A 20387-nucleotide genomic window follows, 5' to 3' on the forward strand; every position below is an offset into this window, starting at 1 on the left:
AGACCGCACTAAGGGAGGACTCAGAGAACACTATGTGCAATTATCCAATTATAAGACAGGTAAAATTTTAGCCTTATGGTCAGTCTTGTATAGCTCTTTCAACTGGCCACACGCTGGTCAGTTCAACAGCATGAACCTTATTCCTTTCTTCTTTGCCAATGATGTTACTTTTTTTTTTTTTTTTTTTTTGTAGAGACAGAGTCTCACTTTATCACCCTTGGTAGAGTGCCGTGGCATCACACAGCTCACAGCAACCTCTAACTCTTGGGCTTAGGCAATTCTCTTGCCTCAGCCTCCCGAGCAGCTGGGACTACAGGCGCCCGCCACAACGCCCGGCTATTTTTTTGTTGCAGTTTGGCCGGGGCTGGGCTTGAACCCACCACCCTCGGCACATGGGGCCGGCGCCTCACTCACTGAGCCACAGGCGCCGCCCTGATGTTACTTTTTTTTTAGACGGAGCTTCAAGCTATTGCCCTGGGTAGCTCACAGCTCACAGCAACCTCAAACTCCTGGGCTTAAGTAATTCTCTTGTCTCAGCCTCCCAAGTAGCTGGGACTACAGGCTCCTGCCACAATGCCTAGCTATTTTTTGGTTGTAGTTGTCACTGTCTGGCAGGCCCGGGCCGGATTCGAACCCACTAGCTCTGGTGTATGTGGCTGATGCCTTAGCCATGTCAGCTACAGGCGCCACCACCGTTGGTGTTATTGATGGAAAGCTGCAATAACCAAATGTATTAGCTTGAGTCTAAGTACTAGATCTTGAGCTAAAAAACGTTATCTAGGGCTGGTGCAGTGGCTCACACCTGTAACCCTAGCACTCTGGGAGGCCAAGGTAGTAGGATGTCTTGAATTCAGGAGTTCAAGACCAGCCTGAGCAAGAGTGAGAGACCCCAACTCTACTAAAAATAGAAAACTTAGCCAGGGGGTGTGGCAGGTACCTGTAATCGCAGCTACTGAGTAGGCTGAAGCAGGAGAACTGCGTGAACTTGAGAGTTTGAGGTTGCTATGAGCTAGGCTTTTGCCACAGCACTCTAGCCTGGGGCCGCAGAGTGAGACTCTAGCCAATAAAATAAAATTAAAATTAAATAAATAACAAAATAAAATAAATAAAAATATGTATCTAGTTTTACTCCTCAGTTAAGGAACAACTGACACTTTACTTCTGTGGTCACAGGACTAACCAGATTCTCATTTCTAAACTTTTTTCAAGATGTTTTAGGTAACTCCCTATAATTGCCATACAGGGATTAAAAGGTGTGGGTACCACTACCACACTGTTCAATGGAGGATGGAGCTCCCATGTAAACGCAAATGGCCAATGTTACTTACTTCCAAATCCACTACCAGGCTGGGTTACTATCCCCACCAGGGTCTGGGGAAATTAAGCCCTGATCCCATGTCTGAGGCACAAGTGAGTATTTCAGAAATAAATCTCCATTACAGTATACTACACTCTTTACAGAATGCCTTCACCACATCAAATTTCTGGATTTTCATTAATTTCCCTATGCTCCTGAAATCTTTATTTCAGTCCTTCCTACCACTACACGATGATACTCATTTATGAATATGTAAGAAAACATAATAAATTAAGACCCAAACCGCTTCAGGGACCAAGGCAGATGTGATAGAGGAGACTGAGATGAGGGAGGGGTGTACAAAGAACCCTGGCTTTGCCTCTGAGTAAGATGGGAAGCTGCTAGAAGAGAAGCAGGAGTGACATTATTCAATTACATTTAAATATGATCCCCTGGCTATTATGCCGGAACTGGGGGAGGCAGGGAAATAGCAGAATAAAAAAGATCCCTTAAGAGGCTATTGCAACAACTGGGTAAGAGCAATGGAAGTGTTGGGGAAGTGGTCAGATAAGGAATATATTGTGGAAGAAAGGCCTAGATGGATCTGCTGACAGACTGACTACCTAGTATAAAAGAGGAATGAAGGCCAGCTCCATGGAGTGGCCCAAGCAACTGTCAGGACAGAATCTCCATTACCTAACCTGAGAAAACTGCAGAAGAAACAGGGACGGCCAGGGTCTCAATGTCAGACACAGTTAAGTGCGAGATGCTATCAAACGTCCGAGTGTAGATGTCGAGCTTCATTCACAATCAGACTGGGTGGGTGTTCAAGGGAGGAGCGGTCTGGGCTGCAAACAGGACTCTGGGAGTCATTCATAAATAAATTATATTTTCAGCCATAAGACTAGACAGGAGCACTAAGAAAGAAAGAGACAGGAATGAGAAGAAATCAAAGACTGAAACTCCACAGATGAGCTGAAAGAGGACTAGCAAAGGAAACTGAAGAAAGAGAGGAAACAGAAGAAACAGAGGTGAGAGGAGAACCCGGAGTGTGCAGTGTCCTGGACGCCTAACAGGGGCATTCACGGAGAAAAAAGTGAATATCTGCACCAAAGACCGATGATAAATCAAATGCCATGAGAACTACGAAAGGCCACTGGATTTGGGGATGTGAAGGTCACTGGTGACACTGACAAGGGCAGCTTCAGTGAAGTGTTGAAAGGATAATGGAGGCTAAGAGCTGACCGAGTGGGTCAAGAGAATGAGAAGAGACAATGGGGGTGGGTGCTGGAAGGAGTCTGGACGTTAGTAAGGTTTTACTGATACAAGACAACCCAGTCTGCTGTTAAACTGATGGGAAAGGTTCAACACACAGAGGGAGGTTATGATGTAGGAGTAAGAGGGGAGAAGTGCTAGAATGATGTTCCTGACTTCGCAAAAAGGAATAAGATCTAATCCACAAGTGCACAGTTGGCCTCTTCAGGAGAAAAGGCAGTGTGTATGTGCACAGATTCAGACAGGTGTAACTAGGGCGGCGCCTGTGGCTCAGTCGGTAGGGCGCCAGCCCCATATACCGAGGGTGGCGGGTTCAAACCCGGCCCCGGCTGAACTGCAAACCAAAAAATAGCCGGGCGTTGTGGCGGGCGCCTGTAGTCCCAGCTACTCGGGAGGCTGAGGCAAGAGAATTGCTTAAGCCCAGGAGTTGGAGGTTGCTGTGAGCTGTGTGATGCCATGGCACTCTACCGAGGGTGATAAAGTGAGACTCTGTCTCTACAAAAAAAAAAAAAAAAAAAGAAGTTTTCTTCTAATTGCTTCTGTTGTCTCTCTGTGCGGAGGAGATACAGAGGAAAGGAAACAGACAAATATCAACCTAATTGGTTCCAGCATGTGATGTAGTAAAGAAGTCTCTAATCTCGGGCGGCACCTGTGGCTCAAAGGAGTAGGGCACGGGCCCCATATACCAGAGGTGGTGGGTTCAAACCTGGCCCCGGCCAAAAACTGCAAAAAAAAAAAAAGAAAAGAAAAGTCTCTAATCTCTTGATATGATGCATACACAACATGAAAAAAATTCACTTGGAAGGTAAAAATGAGATGAGTCCCAAGGCCCTACACAGCCTCGTTCATACTGGTCAACCCAAAACATGGCACCTTCAAGCATCAGCTTACAGCTGATTGTGACTGGCTCCTGGCAGCATTAAAAATGCCCCTTTCTTAAAGACATTGCCATCTTCTTCAATCTGGTTCAAGTCAAAAAAAGGAAATCCCATTCAGAATGACCTCTACACCTTCCTGCACTCAGGTTCCACCAAGACAAAGAAGATAAGGACTTATCTTGCTGCTGACATACTGGAAAGCCGAAAGAAAATGACCTCGTGGAGCCTGATAAACAGCACTCTCTGCTAAAAACGTGTTGGGGTAAATTACTTCCAAAAATAGAGCCCCAGACATTTAAATCAACGCAGAACTTGGGGATAAGGCCATTACCTAGAACACAGTCCAATAAAGAGGCACTTAGAAATATTTGGAGGAAAAAGAGACCTGGTAAATCAACAGAGTTTTTAAGCAAGGTAATAATATTATGTGGGAAAATCAATGTAAACCCAGAATATTTGACACTATTATTGTCAGAATGCTTTAAAAATAACTGCCTATAAAAATGAAATCAGTGGCAGATGAGGGCTATCTACAAATTACACTTTAACAAATAAGTTTAGTTTTTACACATTCTTCAAAAGCAGAGAACAGAAGTGGCACTCCCTTCTATAGCGTGCTGTCGACAGTGGGTTCAGGACAGTCTCCCGCGCTGCTCTGCTGCTCACCTGGGCAGTACGTGCATTGCACTGCTGTGTCAAGGGTCCTGGCATTAAAAATAATTTGGTGCAACTCTCATAATAATTTGCTCTTCAACTACAAAGTTAAACCACCTGATGCTGATTATAATTCTCACACACAAGGAACTTCTCCAGCAATTTAAAATATCCATCACCATGTGTATTTTATAATCCAGAAGTAGCACTTACAGGACTATATTCCTAAGAGCACTATGCACTTTAATGTATAATGTCCAAATTATTTCAGAGTACAGTATAATGTATTCTACAAAAATTCAAAAGGTTTTTATGTATCATGTAAATTAAAGAATAGAATGTTAAACTGCCACATGATGGCAGGTATTAAACATACTGCAGACATATTCAATGTAATAAATCAATGCTGGCTATATAAAAATGGTAACATTCTAAATAAGCCTAGTTAATCAAAATTCTGGGCATGGTGGTCAGCACCTGCAGTCTTAGCTACTCAAGAAGCTGAGGCAGGAGGATCACTTGAACCCAAAAGTTTGAGGTTGCTGTGAGCTTTGATGATGCACTCTACCCAGGGTGACAGAGTGAGACTTATTTTATTCAGTCTTATTTTATTAAGACTTTGTTTACTAAAAAATAAACAAAAAATAAAAATGTTAGTCTTTAGCAAAAAGGACACAGTAAAATACTGCTCATATACAGACAGCGGGAGTTAAAACAATAATACATTTCTTATGCAATCTTAAAAATATTTTTAAAGAACAGGTATTACCACAACAAAAAGATTCACTCTGACATTACTAAAAACAATGGAGGATATTCCACAGCAAGGTACACTGCATTGTGTCTGCACAGCCATATGAATAATCTAAGACACATTAAAATCTTGCCGGTGGCTGCTTGTTTTTATGTTCTTCTCTATAAGCTTCAAAATAACTTTCTGTATACCTTTGTATTTCTTCCATTTATATCTCACTTGATAATTAGCAAAATGTTTTAAAATATATGTATTTAGGAATCGATGTTTGCATTATCAGATGTTTGCATCAGATTCACAATACATTAAATGCAACATGTTGTTTGCAAGATCCTCTTAAATAGTGCAAAGCACGTGACTCTCTCAGATGTACAGGAGGCCAAACAGAGATTTGTTAAGCATGTTCCAGTCTCATCATAGTTGCAAAGCTTCTACCTAAAAATAGCTTGCTCTTATATAATCACTCACCACAGATTTGTATATTTTACATATCCTCAAAATAAATTTCATTTTTAGAGGTAAACAATCATTTTTAAAAGAAGAGAAGTTCAATCATAAACTAAACAAATATTACTTTCAGAAGTTATTCAGAGGCTCTGTTGCTGCTAGTTCTGCTAATAAAAATAACTAGAAAAAGTTATATGCAACAGAAGTTACACCATAGCAACTCTCATTTTTTAACTGAACTTTATTTGGATTATATGGAATTCATCTATTTTAAGTGCATGGTTCAAATGCTTTTTTACCAATATACACCTCATGAAACTAGCACCACCATCATGATTAACAGAATATTTCCATGACCCTTTTCCTCCGAATTCTCCCGTGCTCCTTCACAGTCACTCCCACCCTTCTCTCCACCGCAGCCAAGATTTGTCTGTATTCAGAGAACTTCAAATAAAAGGAAGCATGCAGGAGGTACTCTTTTGTGTCTGCCTAATTTTCACTCGGAGTAACATTCTTGAGACTCATCCACGTTGCTGCAAATCTAAGTAAGTAGTTCTTTCTACTGCTGAGGACTATTCCACTTCCAGCTAGCCCATGATTTCCAACTCCATCTTTTAAATACCTTCAATTCTTTCTCTGACAATAGCTTTCCATACACGGGGGATACGGGTAAGCCAAGAAAAACAATAACTTTGCTTGTATAGGATGTTGTTGTTTTATTCTGTTTTGACAAGTGTTTTCATGGCTCTCAAACTGGAGAAGGGGGCAATTAACATATGCTGCAATCTCAACTCAGTAGGTTATAATTCCATCTGAAGAAAACATTATAAATATCTTAAAGCAGTGCTTCGCAAGTTTTGCCAGTATATACGTTTACTTTTTGCCAGGCGTTATGCTAAATGTATACAGTCTGCCCCAAACAGTCTTGACAGGTCTGTTGCTGAACTATACACGTAAAAGTGGTTAAGATGGCAAATCTTACATTATGCATATTTTACCAAAATTAAAATAATTTTTTCTCCAAATATTGGACAAAAACATATAGTTAGGATAACTCACATTAACATGAAAAAAGGCTCCCATTATAACACTTGCCAAGTATTTTTAACTTGGGTCTTAGAAATTATTGATAACTAAGTCAATCAATATCAAAATCTATGCATTCTTGACATAAAATAAAACCATAGGACAAATAATATATTCCTAATATTTTAAAAGCTACTTACTTAATACTTGCAGAAAAATTCCTGAATGTAGTCACCATACGTGAATGCACTCTGGGGTACAATCACACTCAGCTGAATCACAAGAGAACTCTGTAATGCAACAACTACCAAACCGGGAGGCTACGAACATACAGAACAACTTCTGTAGTGTCCTACAAATGACAGAGCCTACACCGACACCATGGATCAACAACAAATCTGCCTCTGAATTCTCGTAAGGTCAGAACGAAGAGAAATACAATTATGTCCTTTTTGTACACAGCTATGATTTAACAATAAAAATAAATTAATTAAAAAAAAGAAAAAAGAAAAAAAAAAAACACAGACCAGTCTTTAGGAAAAACAAACTGCCTTTTTGACCTTAGCTCTAATTTCTCATCTACGTTTATAAATGGGGAAATAAAAATCTTAGAAAACTGAAGATGTGACCACAGCTTCAACTCAGTGAGGGCCATTTTCGTGCAAATCTAGAAAATATAGTCTAGGCTATAGCATTTTGACAGTCTAGTTTAATCTTAGGATAAAATTTAGAATATCTGGAATAATGAGCAAATTCTGTATCTTTCCGAAAAGATACAGAATACGACGTCTACCAAGCAAAGTTTTCACAAAAAAGATAGCAATTTCCTGTTGAGAACTTGGAACACAGGCATTCTGTGCAAAATCTGAAGACATTTCAATTATTCTTAGCCATCTGCTTATCTTATTTCTAAATTTGGGATTCTTTTGCTAAATTCAGAAATTAGCTTATATAGACAGTCACACTAGCTTTAAAAAAGGTGGATTGTCTTCTCCAATGGATGAATTTTCCCAATTCAGGCCGTGGAAGGGTTGGGTTGCTCTTCAGCACTGAATTTGGAGGAAGAATCCTGGACTTAGCTGTAAGTTTTCTCCCCTCCTAGCTACATGAGCTTGGGCAAGTAAGTATCTGTCTGTCTGTCTCTCTCTCTGTGGGCCCAGGTCTCCTCTGTAAAATAAGCGAACAGATCAATCATCAAACTGTGTTCTATGGAGAGGCCACAGTAAACGAGGGGTGTCCATATTTCCATCTGTCTTATATGCTGGCACCTACAACTGTCTTCACCACCATCAAAAACCACCAGACTAGATGCTCTAGCAATCTAAGACTTTGGGATTTTAAATAATTCATCCATAAAACAAAGAAGTTATGAAAGATAAATGAAGAATATTCAGAATTATTACATTTCTATCACAGGTTAAGAGATTTCACTAACAATTATACTTCATAAAACACTTCTAATCCAGCTATTCAGAACCTAGAAAGAACATAAAAATCCTCCTCATAGAAATGTTATTGTAAGTGGATGCTGATTTCTCAAGTAAGCTGAGAAAGGCCCAGTGTCCTGAATGTTGCAAATAACTGGGTAAAAGATCAGACGTCAGTAAAGCACAGCATCCAACCACAGACAGGACACAGTGTCCAGGTCTGCAGCCTGGGAGGTTACGCGTGCCCCGCTCCCAGGGGACAGACACAACCTCCCCTGAATCTCTCCCAACCACTGAGCACAACTCCTGTGCTCCTTGTCCTTCCTGTCACCACCTACCGCTGCCCAGTGGGGTTGCTCTCATCCAACACACCATGCCACAAACCACTTTTGCTCCATTTCTGTCCCTGAATTGTGCACTAATTCCTTCTAAGATATTTTCCTGAGAAGAAAGCAAGGAAAGTATCTTATATATAAAAGTAACAGGTTTTATCCTTATCTCATTTGAGTCTCACAGCAACCTATGGTGTACAGAGAAAGGGTCTGTGTTAACAACTCCACGTTATGCAGAAAGAAAGTGAGCCTTGGAATAAGTAGCCTGGAGTCAAAGAGCAAGAAAAGGCCCTGCTACTGAAACCGTGCCTCAGGACACCAAGTAACAGCAGGTTCGTGTCCTATCAGTTATCAGCCTTCTTCCCAGGCTTTCCCATATCCTCCTTGGCTCTGTCTTCAGGTGGACTATATAAGAAATAGCGAAGTTCACGTGGTAAATAACAGTGAACTCTCGAGTACCTCAAGAAAACCAGATGCAGGTTATCCTGGCTTTTTCCTCCTTGGTGCCAGAGCCAAAGTTCTGAGGCAAAGGAATGAGTAAAATGAGTATGCTGAGCACGTAATGAGAAAATTCCCCAAGAACAGGAGAGAGAAAATAAGGGAGAGAGGAAAAAAGTAGGGGAAGGGAAAAAGGGAATGATGATCCTCCTTCTTCCTCAAAATATCAAGGGATAGAAAGGATGGTGTGTGCAAGTGCAGGAAGAAGAGGAAGAGGTGAGCAGAGAGGTGGGGAAAAGAAACAGAAGTGCCTGTGGAAACAGGAAGAGATGGGTAGGAGAAAAAACTGGAAGTCATCTAAATCAACCATAAGTTTTAGGTGTTTTCAATATTAGGAGAGTAGGAGCTATACTACGTACATCAGTGATCTACAGGCTGGAAAGATGGAGTCTACAAATATTTATTAGAGCCTGTACGTATAAAAGTGTGGCGAAAGCTAGCTGTGATATATTCACTAAATCACAAAATACTAAAACTAAAAAAAAATACAAATTAAAATCTGGAAAAGAATGAATTTTCCACTTTCAAAGTGGAACAAAGTATCTATTTTCAAGGGACAGAAGATAAGAAATGCATGCATCTTAGGGAAGAAAAGAAACAAAAAATAATACAGATAATTATAAAATTTAATTTTTTTAAAATATGCCATAGACAACAAAGCTAAAGACGATTCTTGAAAAATCAAAATAGCTTTAATGAGACTAGTGAGAGACAAAAAGACAATAAGATTCATTTGAAGAGAAATTTAGAGATACTCAAATACATATTAAGAAAAAGAAAATAAAGATTAAAAAAAGGAATACATACTTACAGATCCAACTTAAGTTAAAAAGTCAAAAAAAGATTATCACAAAAACATAATAAATGTCAAAACTTAAATGGAAAGGATAAATTCCTAGAAATACATATCTCGTCAGAACTGATCCACAAAGAAATAGAAAACTAAAACAGTCCTATAACCATTAAATATATCTGGATAGTAGGTTAAAAAGAACCTCAAAGATGGTTTTATAAGGAAGTTCTAAATTTTCAAAGGACAGATCATTTCGATTTGATTGAACTTCTTCCAGAGAACAGCACAAGAAGGGCTACTTCCACACTCTTTTTATGAGGCCAGTATAACCTTGATACTAAACCAGGATGAGCAAAGAACAGGAAATTACAAGCCAATATCACCCCTACACACAGATGCTAAAATCCCAAAGAAACCACATGAAGGAGAATATTGAAGATAATATATTATAACCAAATTAGGTTTATTCTAAGTATACAAGGATATCTTATCATTAGAAAAAGCCTAAATATATATTTACGCAGCTTCATAAATTTAAAAACCGTATGATCCTCTTAAGAGATTAAGAACATCTGGTAAGATTCAACACCCTTTCATGATGAAAAAAATTCAACAACATTAAGAACAAAATCTGGTAAATGGCATTTGCTAAATGCCATTCTTAGCAGTGAATCATTAAAGTCAGAAGCAGGCCTTTTTTTACCATTAGGGATGAACATGCATTCCCAACATCTCAGCTTCTACTTGACACTGCCAAGAAGGCCTTAGTGTATTAAGAACAAGAAAAAGAAATAAAAGGTATAAGAATTAGAGAAAATAATAAAATAATAGTTATTCACAGACTATAGATGTCTAAAGAGACGGAATCAAAGTCTATCTTCATCATTCCTATGTCCTTACTTTCCTAATACTTACACTTCTCGCTTAGTCCACCTTCTTCCTATGGCATGATTCTAAAACTCTTCATCAGAGACTCCAGTGACCACCTGACCTCCAAATCCGACAGACAGGCTTTGGTTCTTACCTCACTTTGAGGGAACACCTGTTTCCCTTGGCCTCCTCTGTTCTGTGGTTTATCCTGCCTCCCTGGATGCTTTTTCTCAGTAGTCTCCACTGGCTCCCCTTCTTCCACTTGTCTTTTTAATGTCTATATTCAATCCTTTGATTTCAAACTTTGTCAAGCTATAGGTGATATTATTCAGTCCTTCAACGTCGATTTCCACGCTTATTTAGGTGACTCCCAAGACTAATGATTCCCAAATTTTTATTGGGCGACCTTACTTGAATGTCAACATGTCCAAAAAGCAACTCATCTTCCCACACTTCCTTTATTCTCTACCTTAGTCACCTGTCCAGTAACTTATGCCATAATCTGGGAGTCATCTACTTCTCCACCTTCTCCCTCATTCTCCACATTCCATCTATTACGAGCACCTATGTGTGTCATTTATTTTTGAAGTATCTCTCTGCTCTGTATCTTCGTTTCCTCTTCCACAGCTACTAACTTGATACAGGGCCTAATTATCTCTCTTGAATTTCTGCACCTGGTCATACTGCTTTCAGGTCTGTGCTCCTCTAATCCTTCTCATAGGGAGCAAATCTGATTAAATCTGATTAACATCTTTCAGTGATTTTAACTGCCCAAGGTAAGTTTCAAACTCTTTAAGTATACTTTATAAAGTCCTTCAAAAAAGACCCTTTTCTATTCATTTAAACTGGGCTTTCTCTTTATTCTCCCAGTCTTAAAGATCAATTTGCTAAAATTCAGCCCCCCCCCTTTTTTCTGTTGCTTCCAGAAATATTGTACCTTCTGTAAGAATCTATTTAGTCATCTAGCTCCAGTAATAAACTCAAGTTTCATTAGGACAGACTGGTCTAGCAGTCTCTTACATAGTAAACACTCTGCAAATACTTACTGAATTACTCAAAGAAAAAATTTCACAGAAAAGTAACATTTATCAAATCCACAATGAACCATTTCAATGAACCATTATAAAATGGTTCATTGTGGATGGTTACAACCTTGGTTACAAATGGTTACAACCTTGATACCCTGAATTTAAAAATGAAAATTACTCCTATATTATCCCCAGCGTATAAGACCACTGATCCATATTGGGAATATGGTAGGGAGTAAGATAAACACAATGCATGAAGGTCGTAACTGTGGTACTTCTGTGAAAAACAAAAACTCATCAGGATAGACCTTGGCTCATGTTAAGGATAACAAGTCTATTGCACACACACGCACACACATGCATGCCTCCCCTCTCCCCTGCCCACACACCTGCACACTGTGCTACTAATTAAAAACTACGTATTTTTGTTCAAAAATTCCCCCAAAACTTACCAAAACGAAAGCCACCTTCAGTTTGCATAAATTTTTTATTTATAACTTATGTCCTAGTTACTTCCAAAATTAATTTGCAACAGTGTATCTCTGGACTATATATAAAATAAGCTGAAAATTCAGGAATATATGTTGAATGTGAACCAAGTAACAATTCTAAATGTCTATTCTTAAAGGAATTAAATTTTTCTTTTTAATCCTCAGAGAGCTGATAAACAGTCATATATTTCAGTGCCAGAAATAGTAACAAGTTTATCAAGACTTTTTAAAAGAATGTAAATGATGTCATAAACTGTGCAAGGGGCTTAGATTATGATGTTGCATAATTATTGTATCAGTTATTTCTATATACAACATTTAAAATATGCTTGCACTGCATTTATAAATTACTGTGAACACTAGTAAATACATTTTAATATGAAAAATCTAATAAGGTGTTTTTTTTCCTTTCCTTTTCCATTCTGCAGGGTGTTCAACTGTGGGTAAAGAGATTATGTGGGTCATTTTCATCATCAAAGAAATCTCCTTATTTTAACCCTCAAAGGGTTTCTAAAGAGGGGAGACTAGAATCCAGCAATTACATTCAGACTGAAAAAAATTCCTTTAAAATTCCTGTTTAGCAAAAGTAGTACTGAGACAGAGGCCAGAAGCTCTCTAGTCTTCATGTTCAGATTAAGTATCTAGCGAATTGAGCTACTTTGCCAAAGTCATCAGCTTCAGACCTAAAAATCAAGCATCATTTGGACAAGAGATTAAGTTTGGTACGTCCTCAAACTCTAAAGCAAGTTTACATTTAGACCCCCATTTTTCGGGCAACAAATTATTCCACCAACACACATTTCAAGCATTTTTCTCTTTTGAAAGATTCCTACTAAGCAATGCTACGCCTTCAAAATAAAATGCCTTAGTTCTGTCTTGGAACCTTATTAAAATGAAGAAACTTTTAATGGCTTTAATCACCCAGAAAAGCTGTACTAAGCTCTTCCCCGGTATCTTCCTCTCCTTAGTACCCTCTCTCCAAACCCAGAAAAATCCAGCACAACAGAAAACACAAAACAACTAGCCGCACGCCCTGAATGCTCGGGAACGTGATCCCCATCGGTTTAAAGCTACAAAGAAAGCCTATGAGTAACCAAAAATCCTTCATCAAAACATTAAAGTTAAGAGCCACCTCCCCATTCCCCAACACAAAATAATTTTCTTTTCTCTCCTCAAAGCACTCGTGCGTTTCCCCTCACATCCTGCGAATCTGAGCAGCCTCTCAACAGTGGAAAGTTCATCTCAATGTCAGCCAGAGCAGAGACAAGGGAAAAATCACTAACTTGGAAGGTTATTCAGGACAATTAACGTCCTTCACTATCGCACTCCTCCTACTCCAGCCCCACTTGACCTAATACTAATATTTAACTGGAAAAATTATTTTTAAAAAACCCGTCAGCTGGTTTTCTCCGGGGGCTGTCGCCGCAGAGCCCCGCACCCGGGAGCCGGCAGGGTCCCCGGCTCGGCGCCCCCCGCGCCCCGCGGCTGCACCCCGCTCCGCGCGCTCACGTCCACTGTTCTTGGATCTACTCACATCCTCGATCACGTCCGGCCGCCCTCCTCCCCCGCTCTTCCCCGCTGCCCCACAAAGCCCCAGACCAGGCGCACACCCACCCACCGGGGCCGGTCCGCGGACCCCGGCCGGCACGCTCCGCCGCCAGCTCCGGCTCCGGCTCCGCCGCGCTCGGCCTCTTCCTCCTCCGCCCCTCCGGCCCGGCCGAGCCCGGAGGTGAGACCCAGGGCTGCCCGCAAGGTCTCCCGAAGTCACCTTCGGGCGACCCGCCCCTGGCTCCCGCCGGCCGGCAGCGCCCGCCTCCCCCAGCGAGGTCGAGCAGAGGCGCCGCCCGCGGCCCCACACTCCCGCGCCGCGCTCCGGGCCGCCGCTCGCTCGGCCGCAGACCCGCCCTCCGGGGCTCCGGGGACGGCGCGGCGCGGCCTGCGGCGGGCGGCTCCCTCCCCTCCCCCAGCGGCGCCGGCTGGCGGGGGCGCAGGTGGGACCGGCCCGGGAGCCGCCGCCCGGCCCCTCGGAGCAGGGAAGTCAGCGAACTGCTCCCGGTGCTCGTCTGAGCCTGGCGCCCAGGAGCCTGCAAGGTCCTAGAGTGGGCTGTGTGCTCGAGCCTCTCCCGGAGACACCGGCCCTGACGACTTTCAGCGGCCAGCCCCTGGAAACTCAGTTAAAGCTAAGGAATCCTTTCTTGCCCAGTCTTGCCTGAGGCTCTCAGGTCTGCGCTGAAAAGGTCAGGTTTACGAGGGAGACTCAAACGCAGTCTTCACGATTATTGTTTACATTTGAGTTGGGGCACTGCTTTAGCAATAAGGAAAACAACGGTATTAATCCATGAAATCTACTTATGTGAAATGCTGTCAATGGATGGTTTCTTATTCTAGCCAGGCTGCAAGGGCAGGAAGACCTACCACATAAATACCACCCTTGACTAGGATGTTCAGGTTAATGAAACTTCTAGTTAACTACAATGCTTTAGTGGAGAAAAATACAACTTTCTGTTCTAATATTAAGTTTCAAACCTTCAGTGAGCCCCGAGTAACAATGTACAAAATTAAATATTTCTTTAAGGAAAGGTGCTGGGGTACTTTTAAGTTCTATTGCAGCCAATGGAAGCAATTGCACAACAGGCATAGAATATAACACACCATAAAAGGCCAGACTTGGAAACAGGGAATGGAGGCAGTGAGGTTTCACAGTGTCTTTGAAACATCAGGGTTTATTATTATTGTTCTATATTAAAAACTATGTTTTATTGTATTTGGGAAAGTCACATTTGGCACTAACGGGCAGCTCCTACTAGAGAATCCTTTTCCCTTGGCCTTGAAAATTAGAGCATGAATTCAGTTTACAAAAGTAGCACTTGGTAGCAAAATAAAGAACAGCCAAAGCTACTTTGTTTTAGAAGGCAACTTACAGGGTACCTAAAATGTGCCAAGCACTGTACTGAGGCACTTCAAACAAAATGACATTTATATTCTCAACTTCAGATTTGGAAATGAATTTCTTAAACATATACTAATTTGCTCAAGGTTGAAGAGGCAGAATATAGATAGATACAGTTGGTCTGATCCAAACCCATGCATTTTTCCTTTGTGTATTCATTATTCATTGAAATATTTATTAATCATCTACCACATGCCAAGTACTATGCTACCAAAATAACTGCAATACTGGCTGCTTCCTTAAGGAGCACCAGTTTGTGAATATGTAATGATACACTGTGATACAAGTGCTGTGATAGCAAGGAATTCACTAATAGGAGAGATATACCTAACCCAGTTTTGAAGGGCGGAGACTGGAATTAGGAAATGGCAACAGTCAACCAACAGAGCCATCCTGGTAACCTGGTCTAATGGAGTAGCAGTGGGCGATTTGTGTGTTAGGATGGGGAGAGAGGAAGCAAAGGGAGATGGGAAACCAAGACATAAAAAGGAAAATTGACAGGACTTGGTTAAAAGAAGGATGAACCAAAGACAGCTCCCATAATTCTGGTTTGAGTTACCAAATAGGTGGCAATTCTGTGAGTTGAATGGATAATTCAGCTCAAGATGCATTGGTTTTGAAATGTATGTAACCATATGTAAATATTCAAAAGGCATCTGGATATACTAGTTCAGAGTTCAGGAGAGGTCTAAGGTGGAGATATCTGAGTCACTGAATTCTAGTTAAAGGAGTAGGTTGCCATCACTCAAGGGGAATGCTAAGAGCTGAGAAGGCCACCCACAGAAATCTAGGGAATACTAGTATTTAAGGCAAAAGCAGAAGAAAAGATGTTTTAGAAGGTGATTGAGAATGAGCTACTATAGTCTACAGCCATACCACCCTGAACGCGCGTGATCTCGTCTGATCTCAGAAGCTAAGCAGGGTCGGGCCTGGTTAGTACTTGGATGGGAGAATGAGCTACTATAAAGGGAGGGAAGAGAAGCCAGAAGAGGGAGGCACTGTGGGGCCCGCAGAGAATTCCAAAAAACAGGAAATCATCAAATGGGAGGTCCTGAAAATGTCCTCTGATTTAGCAATAAGGAGATACTGGCAAGAATGGTTTCAGAGGACTAGTTGAGGAAGTAGAAACAGAAAAATACCACATTTTCAGGAATGGAATTAGAAAAGGATATAGAGAGACAGATAAAAGCTATAAATAAGGGAGTAGAGAATTCCAAAAAGAGAAGCTATTTTTTGAAGCAATGTCCCCAGGATGGAAGAAGGCAGATGCTTCCAGCGAAAGGAAAGAAGAAAGGATGGGAGCAGACGCAGATGAAACTTGGAGGGAAGGAGAGGTATGGGGTTGACGCACATACAAGGATGACATCATGTTTAACAGAATTTTGCTTAGGGTAGAAAGCGATGAGGAAACTGCAGAGATCAGAGGGTCAGAGAAGGGTCAAGGCCCAAAAGAGCTGTTGTAAACATTAGGAATCGAAAGAGATGAGGTTACAAAATGACTAAAGGACTGCTGGACAGCCCAGGAAGCTAAATGGGATCTCTTTAGTAAGAGATCATGACTTTGTCAAGCATTAAGTCCACATAAACACATGATTTCTCTTTAAAGATACCGGCTTCTAGTGCAGAGAAGCAGTACAGAATTCCAAATTCTAACCTTTCAGACGATTCCAATGCACAGTCTGAATCTTCTGTAACCCCACAAACTCCGTATCACTATACAGCTGGGTCACAGCTCTTCAGCAGGCCAGAGATTTAACATGAACGTACAAAATATTTTATAAGTGAACTTATACTAACTTTAAATTGGCCAGTTCCTCATTTGGAAAAACTGTTTTGACTAACATGAGGGGAGCTCAGGGATACACAGAACAAGGAGGGCACCAATGCTGGCTTCTGTGTGACATTTGAACCACTTCTGAGACCATTCTCTGCTGAGCAAAACTGCAGAAACAAAAATAACGCAGAAAAATAGTTCCCAGCTTTTTGAATGGAACTTTCAAAGAAGGGTAAGCAAAGACACAGCACTAATTCTGTTGTTTCCAAATCTCCCACCCTTAAAACATCTTGTAGGTTTACCTTTAGTAGATCAAAACACAAACTTTACAGCTTATTTTATATATTGGAGATGTTTTTCAATAATGTAAGCAGTTTTATTTATAAATAAAATCTGCTTACAATAATGCCTCATTTATTTACAGGTCATATGAAAACCTCAATTATGTAGGTTATATCAGTGCATCTCTAAACAAGCAAAAAAAAAAAACCCAGATACCACAGAAACAGAAGGCATGAAAATCCAGGAACAGAGGCTGGCGCCAGACTGTAAATCCCACCTCCCTTCCCCCAAGTTTCTCACATCCAGTGCATTCTTACTGTGGATATAACTTTTCTGAGTTTGGTTATATGTTATTTTTTTTTTTTTAATAAACGGGGTTAGAAAGTATAAATCAGAAAGGATCAGTATCCCACTGCTAGAGGCAGACACTCAGCTGATCTAAAAATCAAGTGTGGTAATTTTTTTTTCCAAACAAGGTCTCGCATTGTTGCCTGGGCTAGAATGCAGTGGTGTAATCACAGTGCACTGTAGCCTTGAATTTCTGGGCCCACGTAATTCTGCCACCTTATCCTCCAGGGCAACTAGAACTACAGGTGAGTGCCACTACATCTGTCTGATTTTTCTTATGTTTTGTTGTCCAGGCTGGTCTCAAAACTCTTAGCCTCAAGTGATCCTTCTGCCTTAGCCTCCTAAAGTGCTGGGATTACAGGTGTGACTCACTACTTCTGGCCATAATTTTTTAAAACCTACCAGAAGTAAACAAGAATTCAAAAAGCATTAGCAGGACCAGGCCATTTAGCAGAAAAATATATGGTCATAGGGCCTGCAGTGGTTCACACCTGTAATCCCAGCACTCTGGGAGGCCAAATACTCTGGGATTGCTTGAGCTCACGGGTTCACCACCAGCCTAAGCTAAAGCAAGACCCCTGCCTCTACTAAAAATTAAAAAAAACTGAGGCAAGAGGATTGCGTGAGCCCAAGAGTTGGAGGTTGCTGCGAGCTATGACACCATGGCACTCTACCCAGGGTGACAGCTTACAACTCTGTCTCAAAAAAAAAAAAAAAAAAAATTGGTCATATAAACATTATCTCTTGAAGCCATCTCTATATTAAGGCCAGAGTAATTATTAACATGCAAAAGAATGATCCTGAGACACCTAAACATAAAACTTTAGAAATTTTAGGTTAAGAAATAAATATATAACATTTGGAATAATTGCCATCAAAAAGATTAGAATAAAAACAGTTTTGCTGCTATGGAAGCTGGGGTCGCTGACATCTATTAGATCCTTTTTTGTGTGCTACACTACACAGGTGTTTTAAGCAATATTATCTCCTTTTCTCTATAAAACAATCCTTTTTGATTGGTCGCTAATCTAAAGAGGATATTGTATATAAAAACTGCGTCAAAGAGAGATTAAATAGCAGAGTCAGGAGTTAGACTACGGTCTGAGTGAGTTCAAAGCTTATGATTGCTCTTTTAATAAAATATTCAGATAATAGAAATGTAATTTATAATGCCAGATAAATAAGGCATTACAGTGCATAATTATGTCACTTTGACCTCAATTAAGCTATTAAAATTCCTACGTGTAATTCTTAGGCATTTGAAAGACTGATTTTAAGGATACCATTTATCTTTCAAAAATCTTAGGACAAGGCCTGGTACGGTGGCTCAAGCCTGTAAACTTAGTCCTCTGGGAGGCCAAGGCGGGCAGATCACTTGAGCTCATGAGTTTGAGACCAGCCTGAGCAAAAGCAAGACCCCCCCCCCCCCCGTCTCTACTAAAAATAGAAAAACTGAGGCAAGAGTCAGAGGTTGAGCCCAAGAGTTAGTGGTTGCTATGAGCTGTGACGCCACGGCACTCCACCCTGGGCAACACCTTCAGACTGTCTCAAAAAAATAAATAAATAAAAATAGCCAGGCATTGTGGTGGGTACCTATAGTTCCAGCTGCTCAGGAGGCTGAGACAAGAGAATTGCTTTAGCCCAAGAATTTGAGGTTTCTGTGAGCTATGATGCCATAGCACTCTACTGAGGGTGACAAAGTGAGACTCTGTCTCAAAAAAAAATATATATATATGGGGGGCCTTGTTACTGTCTATAATTTCATTTCTGAGAAGGAAATTCATGGATTCCTTTAAGGGTCTCATAGAATTGATATTTCACAGTTGATATTTCACTGAAAAATATCTTAAAGATACTCTAAAAGTCTCAAACATTAAATGCTAGTTACTAAATGAATACTGTGTTCCAGGCAGTTTGCTAATACACTCCATGGACAGATTCTTGATTCCCTACACCCAGCGCTGAGGTGTTTATGTGTTTTCATTTTACAGAAACTTGTCCCACAGTTGGTTAGAGAAAAACATTTAAAATAGGTTCGTCAGACTTTCAGACTACTGCTTCTGATGGCTTTCTATATAGTCTCCTTTATTCGAAATCTGAAGGCATCAAAGTTCACAGAAGTAACCCATTGTCTTTAAATGAGAATGAAAAAAACAAAATCATTCCAAGAACAGTCAAATAAATTTTCTTTCGATAATACTAACTCCCCCCCCACAAACAAGATAAACCCAATGTTAAGGACACAAAAGCTACAAGATTCCACCTTAAAGGAGGGATTACAAGTGTTAATTACATATATAAGATTCTACCACGTGTCAAGCACTCTGCTAAGCATTTTGCTTACGTTATCCCATTTAATCCTCTTGACAAATTTCAGAGGCTAAGAGGTTAATTAGTCTAAACTTTAGGCTAATACCCTTAGAAAAACTAGACTTTCAAAAAAAGAGAGATTTAGGCTCTTTTTTAAAGCAGATACCTTAAAAATCACAATAGGTTAGACTCTTCCAGAAATTAAACACAACATCAACATAACACGCCACTTTTAATCTTGTGTTCAGCATTGCATCTCTATGAAAAAAAAGCCATCAATGTATCAGGTATCACATAAAAGATAAGTGAAATTTGATTTTACAATGTCCTAAAATAAATACTACACAAACTCTGCAATATCATATTAATTTCGAAGATATTCTGCAATGCAACCATCCTATTCAGATTTATTTAGAACACTAAATCATTCCTCATTTAAATCAACTAGCATATGAAATCTGCAAACCACCAAAAATAGAAATGCTGAGAAGGGATATCTTCAAACAGTATTAGAAAAATCAACCATCTAAAATGTTTAATGAACACTTACATTTTCTCGTGATAGTCAATAGACTTCTGCTGACTTTCTGTAAGTTTGCTTTAAATGAATTCACATTACTACTTCTATATTTTTCTTATTCTCCAAATAAGTTAATATGTATAATTAGTAGTACATATAGTAAACACGGCATTTAAAACATTGTATATAAATTCACAAAGTTTACACTCTAATCACGGGAAAATGGAATTTTAGATCTTTAAATATTAGAGAAATATTTATAAAATCATTTTCATCTATCTTGTTTTATCAAAACCTAATCGCTAACCAAAATGTACAAATAAATTGTAATAAGAAATATGGTATCTTAGTCTAAAAAGCTAAAGATCAAACACATACAGTATATGTAGAAATTAGCAAAATGGAAAAGAAAGCCTATTGGTACTACTTACAT

The 20387-nt window shown here is 40.1% G+C and overlaps 1 protein-coding gene across 8 annotated transcripts in view; it reads right to left on the reverse strand.

Moving 5' to 3' along the window:
- OSBPL1A (oxysterol binding protein like 1A) overlaps positions 1-20387 on the reverse strand; it is a 206440-nt gene that overhangs the window by 91983 nt on the left and 94070 nt on the right. Inside the window, exon 1 of one of the 8 annotated variants that reach the window (XM_053571979.1) lies at positions 13389-13687. The exons of 3 other annotated variants lie outside the window; for them this stretch is intronic. The gene's annotated coding sequence lies outside the window, so the exon portion shown is untranslated. Of the gene's footprint in view, positions 1-13053; positions 13176-13384; positions 13688-20387 lie in introns of those variants that run through there. 4 more of the 8 variants (XM_053571978.1, XM_053571982.1, XM_053571981.1 and 1 more) reach the window with 4 other exon arrangements.

The sequence above is a fragment of the Nycticebus coucang genome, chromosome 19, assembly GCF_027406575.1.
Source record: "Nycticebus coucang isolate mNycCou1 chromosome 19, mNycCou1.pri, whole genome shotgun sequence".
Lineage (NCBI taxonomy): Eukaryota > Metazoa > Chordata > Mammalia > Primates > Lorisidae > Nycticebus > Nycticebus coucang.